Source organism: Oryza sativa, chromosome 10, assembly GCF_034140825.1.
Source record: "Oryza sativa Japonica Group chromosome 10, ASM3414082v1".
Lineage (NCBI taxonomy): Eukaryota > Viridiplantae > Streptophyta > Magnoliopsida > Poales > Poaceae > Oryza > Oryza sativa.
The window spans coordinates 16,237,949-16,244,352 of NC_089044.1; the positions used below are offsets into that span (position 1 = coordinate 16,237,949).

Consider the following 6,404-nt stretch of genomic DNA (forward strand, 5'->3'; position numbering starts at 1 on the left):
GTGGGCGTGCGCGGCATGCGCACACGCCACCGCCGCCATCGCCGTGATTTGCGCCGCCGCCGCCCACAGTCTACACCATCGACTTGCTGGCCACGGAAAGTCGACGTCGTGCCGTGTTCCTCCTTCCCCGCCGCCCAACTCCCTGGCAGCCGACGCGTGTGCACGCCGCCATTGCCGACCAATGAGAGAAGAAAGCCGGCGCCGTCGATCCTCTGTCCACGCCGTCGTTGCCGTATTCCCCTCATCATCTTTCTCCAAAACGACCTTTGTAACCGACGTTCGACACCTATAAATAGAGGGTAAGACTTGCCATCCCTCACCAAGCCGAGCTCTTCAAGCTCTTCCTCTCTCTCTATCTATGTCGAACCGTCACCGGTCGTCGGCCGATCTCCCTCACTAGAGCTTCTCTAACCAAATCCTTGCGCCATAGGACTTGCCTCGGTGAGTTGAATCCATTTTTCCCCTTTTCCCTCTTTCTCCACCTCTAAATTAAACCTCACCGGAGCTCTCTCTCTCTCTCTCCTCCCGGTTCACGGCCTTGCACTCGCCGTTCCGGCCATATCCCTCACTCCCTCGACCTACCACCGCCGTATATAGGTGCGCCACATCCGGGAACACCTCTCGCTGCCGGCGTCGCTGTCCCCCGTACACTGGAGCGCCGCCGCCTCAACCGCCTCCTCCTCTCCCTTCTATCGGCTGGAGGAAGAAGACGGAAAGAAGGAAAGAGAAAGAGAAAAGAAGAAGAGAAAAAGAAAAAGAAAGAGATTCCTGACAGGTGGGCCCCCGCGTAGTAACTTTTTATAATTTCTCCATTTAATTCAAAATCCAATTTTTAGAAGCCCATATCTCCTAAACCGTAAATCCGATTCCAGTGAAACTTGGACCTAAATTCATCTAAATTCAAAATCTACATTTTGATACCAAATTTTCTATTTTAAGATTTTATTTGAATTTCCTTAATTTATTCAAATACCATTTGAATAAATATTTAATTTAATCTTATATTTGAATTTCCTATTTAAACTTATATTTACCTTTCAAATATTTCTTTTTATTCTCGAAATACCCCTTAGTCACTAAATGTTGTCGAAACGATAACTGCATACGTCGAAAGACGTGGTTACTCAACTGTGTTGGAAAGCAGTAAATTATAACTCTAAGAATTTTTTCCCGGCCCCCTTTACATGGCCCTAGGGGTCTATTTATAACACTATTACAGGCTCCCCTATTAGGGTTTAGGTTTTTACAGGGGAATTTACATGGTTGCCCTTATAAAAGGGACATTTACATGGGTACACAGTGTCATTTGCATGCACGGGCTCCTGATGGGCCAACAGATTGGGCCCGGCCTATGCCGAATGGGCCCGTCAGGCCGGAGCAGCCCATGAGGTCGCTTGCATGCCGAACCCGTCCTGACGAAGGCCTTGCGCCTTCGCCATGCACCCTTCGCCGTATGCCATTCGCCCAAGATGCTTTTGCTTCGCATGGACCCGACGCGGCTTGTTAGCCTGCAGCATCTTCGCCCATAGCCTTCGCCATAGGGCTTCGCCCCATTGGCTCTGATGTCTTTGGCTTGGATCCTCGCTGGTCCTTGGGTTTCGGCAGGTCCAGCCGAAGGGCCTCATGGCATACCGCCAACAAGCCCCTCACGGGCGAGGGTGAGTAAGGAGCTTCGGTCGAGACCGTGCAAACTATGTGGTATGGTATGAGGCGCCCCCTTTCGGCCGACGTTCCTACCGAAACCTCTTCTCCGAGCCCTTCAGGAAGAAGGTGGACACTTGGTGTTTTCATGGTTTTGTTAGTAAACTTTGGCATTCGCCCTTTCAGAAAGGGCGAAACTGCACTGCTTTGATTTTTGGCCCGAAGTGCGACAGTAAGGGGCCCTTTGTGGGCCGGTATGTCCCTCTTGGATTTCGGTCTGTACAGTGCGGCCTAGGCCGATGGGAATTTACCGTTTCGTCTGTCCCTGGACACATGTCGCGTCCTGATTGGGCGGAAGTCGAAACATCGTGGGACGGGGTTATATAACCTCGTCTCGGGTTACCGCTTTTCTCCCCTCACCTTTTACTTTCACCGCTGCTACGCGCTCGCACCCTTAGGGTTCGACACCTTCGCTTTTGTGCGCTCTTGAGCCTTTCGACCACTCCCTTCCTTTCGCCACGGACTCGATGGCTCCTCGCAAGCCTACAAAGGCTGGATCGACTGGCGAAGACCCTAGCAGCCTTGGCGAAGGGTGGTCGTGCTTCCTTGGCAAATCACTTGTCAAGGAGGCCGCCTTGGGCGAGCTTGTCCTTTCTGGCGTTCTCGTGGAGGGCCAGGCGACCTGCGGGGGCGAAGCCATCGTCCCTTCGCCCGGTGACAACCAGACTGTTGTCTTCGCCGCCTTCTTCGCTACCGGACTTCGCCTCCCTTGCAATGACTTTCTGCTGTCCGTGTTGAAAATGTATGAGGTCAAGCTTTACCAGCTCAACCCATCAGCGTTCCCGAAGTTAGCTGTTTTTGCATGGATGTGCCAAACGTGTGGGTTCGATCCCACTGCCGAGCTTTTCGCCGTTCTGTTTATGGCATGCGCGACGACGAAGGACGTGAGCACATCGGCCGGTCCAAAGAGGACGATGTTTGGGTGCGTGAATTTCATACTCCGCCCTGAGCGCTCGGACGCCTAGCCGGTGCCTGCCTCGATGGCGAAATGGGAGCGAAATTGGATGCAAAAGTGGCTTTACATCAATAACCCATATTCCGCCGAAGATAGCAGGGCGAACTGGCTTAGGTTCGAACGCGCTGCTGTTTCGATCGCTGCTAAGCCGAACGTGTAGGTCGACGGTGTTCTTGAGTCTTGGCTTATCCTCCTTCGCAAGGTCGCGCGGCGGCTAAGTACCCGTGACCTCTGCGAGGAGTTTTGCCTGCTTCGGATTTCTCCCCTTGCTCGCGAATCGGGGGTGTTGGTTAGTAAGGACGAAAAGGTGCTCGGACTTCCCCGCCTCGCTTTTCCTCCGGGAGTCCACCGTAAGTTCCTTGTGTTTATCAGCGTCCTTTGTATGTATGTGGACATCTTTCGACTCATTCCGCTTTTTTTTTAGTTCGCACACATGGAGACGCTGAAACCGAGGCGTCGAAGATGGTTGGGGGCCTTACTTCAGCCGAGTTTGCCCGCCTGCTTTCGCGTCAGCTTGACGGCTGGGCGAACCGAGTTCACTTTGGCGAACTACCCGGTCGATTGATCCCCACCAAAGCTATTGACGACGTCGGAACGTCGAGAAAGCGTAAACGGGCGGTCGCGAAGGGCGGGCAAGTGCGATCTCGTCGCGCCACGAAGGACACAGCTGAAAGTGGTGAAGAGGAGGAGGAAGACGACGGGGAGGCCGAGTCTGAGGACGATGGCTCCCGTGGCTATACCCCTAGTCCGCCCCCGGTGAAATCTGGGGCGGGCTCTCGCGTTTCACCCGTTCACCCGCAAGACGTTGCTATGACGAACACTCTTCTGGCGATCTCTAGCACTGCGGCGAAGCCGGTATCAGTCGCTAGAGGGAAGAAGAAGGGGAAGGTCGTCTAGATTGGTCGTGCCTTTTCGGACAGCGAGGGGTCCGACGGGACACCGACTTCGCCAGTTCTCCAGCGCGGTCCTCGTGGGGGGTGCGCATCTCCTCCGCCTTCTAGCAACGCCGAAGCGGCGACAGGTGGGAGTGCTTCGGCGCCAGCAATCGGGGCGAACAACCCTCACAACGAACGGGTTGAGGTGGTTCCTTCGCCAGCTCGCCGGCGGGAAGGAAAAGCTCCGACGGTCGAAGCGATTGTGTCAGACGTGACACTTACTGCCCCGCACTTCGTTCCCGCCGATTTCGCCACTCGGCCAGAGATCACCCCTTTTGTGGATGGGGTGTGCCAAGTTATCGCGCCCACGGAAGGCCTTGGTCTCTTCACCGAGATGAACGAGTTCGGCGAGAGCTATGCCGCCGTGGTGAGCTTGTTTGTTCGGGTATGCTTTTTTTTTTCTTTGCGCGAAATTTTCCCTTTTCTCTTATATCATGGCATAATTGTTCCGGACTCCCCTTTCCAGGGCCTTGCCGCGCATCTGAGTGCGAAGAAGTCTGCCCTGGAAAGGCTGGATGGTTACCGGCTTCGGTTGCGGAAGGCCAAGGACGACCTTCGCCACAAGGAGGACGAAAGGCGCGTCGTGGCGGACACCTTGTGGAGGGCGAATGCGGAGAACAGGTCCCTCCGTGCCGATCTGGAAGTGTCGAACAGGCGGGGCACCTAGCATGATCGCCAGCTTGCTGCGGCCGAAGAGAGGATCAAGTCTCTTGAGACCCGCCTCGTTTCGTCCGAAGCCGCTGCTTCGACTTTAGGGCTGGCGACAGAATCCGCCAAGGAGGCCTGTTACACGCTCAGGCTGGCCCTGAATGACCTTGGTGCTCGCGCGGAGGACACCCTGGGAGATGATGGGACGGCTTTCGACTTTTCCGAGTGGACGCAAGAGTCGGCCGGCTCAGTTGTCGAAGTGGCCGGCGCTTATGGGGATTGTTGTGCTCGTGTTTCGGCGGGCTTCGTCCTTAGCCTGCTACATACGCACGGTTGCGAGCATATCAGGGATTTTCCCCGCTATGTGACGGAAGAATGGCCTTTGAACTCGCAATGCTCTGGGGCGGCCTTAAAGGCGTTCCGAAAGGGTTTCTGGGAGGACGGTGGCCGGGATTGCGCGAAGACCAGCCTTCGCGAGAATCTTGAGAGGATCGCGAAGGAGGAGGAAGCTGCTGCCGTCCATGCCGGAGGAGACCCTGGGTCCACGGAGCTAGCAGGCGAAGACAATAGAGGCCAAGACCACCCTAAGGTGTGAGGCCCTTCGCCCTCATATGATTTATTTAATTTTTTTTTTGCGTTAGTAGCCCTGCTATATATAGGCTCTTTGAATGTTCGGCTCTCAGCCGCTTTCGCCTTGTAATTGTTATGACTTCTTGTTAATGGAAAAAGAAATCGTCGTTTCGCCAGCCTTATTATCGTGTTGGACAGTGGTATTGATTTCGCCTGGATTTTTCCTTTTGTACTTGTTCTTTGGTGCTTTATTAGCAGGTTTATGGCCGGAAATCATGCATTCGCCCCCCCCCCCCACTACTGGTTGGCGAAAAGAGAACGAGAAATTCGTGGCGGCGAAAGGTTTGCCGAAGGTTAAGCGTCCTCTTCGGCCTATTTACTGCGAGATGTTAATAAACGGCAACAGCTACCGAGTCATAAAGGTTGCCAAGTGGATGCGCGCACATCCGGGTCGGACCATAGAAGATTATGATCGCCATCGTGTTTCGTGCCTCGAGAACAGTACAAACTTTTGGCGAAACTTTAAGAGGTCGATTCGCCAAGAGGCGATCGCTTGCCGCCGTTATGGCGTAATTTGTGTTTCGCCCCCTCTCCCCTTAGGGTAGTATACGACATTACTAATGATGGCGAACCGTGTTCACCAAGTCGTTCCTTAGGGAGTGGGGATTACTTCGGGGGCGAAGATGTAATTTATTTGTGAGTTGGACTGTGAAGCCTTTGCTTTCTATGCTTGTAGCATGTTGTATGGCTGTAACCTTTGATTATTTTTCCGAAATAAATAAAGATGTGTTTTATTTCCTTTTCGTTGTTTTCGCATTGTCACCTTTCGTGCATTCGTTAGGTCGAAACATGTCGGCCCCTTTGCGTATAATAGCGAAATAGGTATGTTGACTTTTCAGTTTTCGACTTCCGTTTTCGATACGTGGTATTCCGCACTGAAAGAAGCGCTTGTGTTCACATTGATCGAGTACAACAGTGTTCGGTTAGTTATTTCCGAAATAAGCTGTCGCGGTTTCAACGTTCAGTGAGCAATGCTTCGGCCGATTCGTTTCGCCCCCCTGGCTTTTTCACTGATCAGGCGTTTGTCTTGGGGTTTTTCCACGAATTATCATTTACACAGGTAAAGAGGCGAAAAACACAGATTTTATACTGGTTCGGGCCTCCAATGTGGATAATAACCCTACATCCAGTTTTTTTTTCTTTTTCCATTTTCCTCTTTTATTTTTTGCATTTTTGTGCCGAAGGGCTTACATATCAATATGTACATTTTTACAAGTTGGCGATTTGGGTGCCACCCGTTCTAGACATAGAAACGCCTAAGGGAAGCAGTGTTCCAGGAATGGTCGAACTCTTCGCCTTTCAGTGTCGCTAGGCGAAAGGAGCCTGTTCTGGACCTGTGCTTGATGAGGTATGGCCCTTCCCACTTCGATTCAAGCTTCCCGACCTCCATTGGGTTCACCTTCTTCCTTAGGACGAGATGGCCAGGCAACAGCTCTGTCGGTCGAATCTTTTTGTTATAAGTTGCTGAAGTGCTTGTGGCGTATTTGTGCATGTGTTCCAGTGCTTCGACTCTTACCCCTTCAAGGAGTTCGAGT

General features: G+C 52.8%; 1 long non-coding RNA gene across 4 annotated transcripts; it reads left to right on the forward strand.

The window, feature by feature from the left end:
* Nucleotides 1–318: 318 nt before the first annotated feature.
* On the forward strand, nucleotides 319–4,985 carry LOC9271220 (uncharacterized). 4 transcript variants are annotated; one of them, XR_001540340.3, is made up of 3 exons: nucleotides 319–3,006; nucleotides 3,081–3,976; nucleotides 4,058–4,985. It is a non-coding gene; the product is annotated as an uncharacterized lncRNA (long non-coding RNA). The 4 variants fall into 4 exon arrangements; XR_010736833.1 differs by having other exon boundaries at nucleotides 319–775; XR_010736832.1 differs by having other exon boundaries at nucleotides 319–3,976.
* Nucleotides 4,986–6,404: the final 1,419 nt, after the last annotated feature.